General features: G+C 40.3%; 1 non-coding gene across 1 annotated transcript; it reads right to left on the reverse strand.

The window, feature by feature from the left end:
• Nucleotides 1-397: 397 nt before the first annotated feature.
• Nucleotides 398-505, reverse strand: LOC148545491 (small nucleolar RNA R71). The gene has a single exon (XR_015901046.1). It is a non-coding gene; the product is annotated as a small nucleolar RNA R71 (small nucleolar RNA).
• Between the last annotated feature and the right edge of the window lie 203 nt (nucleotides 506-708).

Genomic DNA, 708 nt, shown 5'->3' on the forward strand with positions numbered 1-708 from the left:
GATGGCAGCCGAAAATAATAATAATGCAAGGAGGATGCTTGGTGACTTTACTGCACCTAATTCCAATTTACATGGAAGAAGCATCTCCATTCCTGCCATTGGAGCAAACAACTTTGAGCTGAAACCTCAATTAGTTTCTCTGATGCAGCAGAACTGCAAGTTTCATGGACTTCCATCTGAAGATCCTTTTCAGTTCTTAACTGAATTCTTGCAGATATGTGATACTGTTAAGACTAATGGAGTAGATCCTGAAGTCTACAGGCTCATGCTTTTCCCTTTTGCTGTAAGAGACAGAGCTAGAGTGTGGTTGGACTCTCAACCTAAAGATAGCCTGAACTCTTGGGATAAGCTGGTCACGACTTTCTTAGTCAAGTTCTTTCCTCCTCAAAAGCTGAGCAAGCTTAGAGTGGATGTTCAAACCTTCAAACAAAAAGATGGTGAATCCCTCTATGAAGCTTGGGAAAGATACAAACAGCTGACCAAAAAGTGTCCTTCTAACATGCTTTCAGAATGGACCATCCTGGATATATTCTATGATAGTTTATCTGAGCTATCAAAAATGTCATTGGATACCTCTGCAGGTGGATCCATTCACCTAAAGAAAACGCCTGCAGAAGCTCAAGAACTCATTGACATGGTTGGTGATGACAAGTCATCTTAGCCTAGTTTCACTAGCCTTTTTCTTTTGTTTTCAATTGATTTTATGCA

This window comes from Arachis ipaensis, chromosome B9 (assembly GCF_059453495.1).
Source record: "Arachis ipaensis isolate K30076 ecotype BB chromosome B9, ASM5945349v1, whole genome shotgun sequence".
Lineage (NCBI taxonomy): Eukaryota > Viridiplantae > Streptophyta > Magnoliopsida > Fabales > Fabaceae > Arachis > Arachis ipaensis.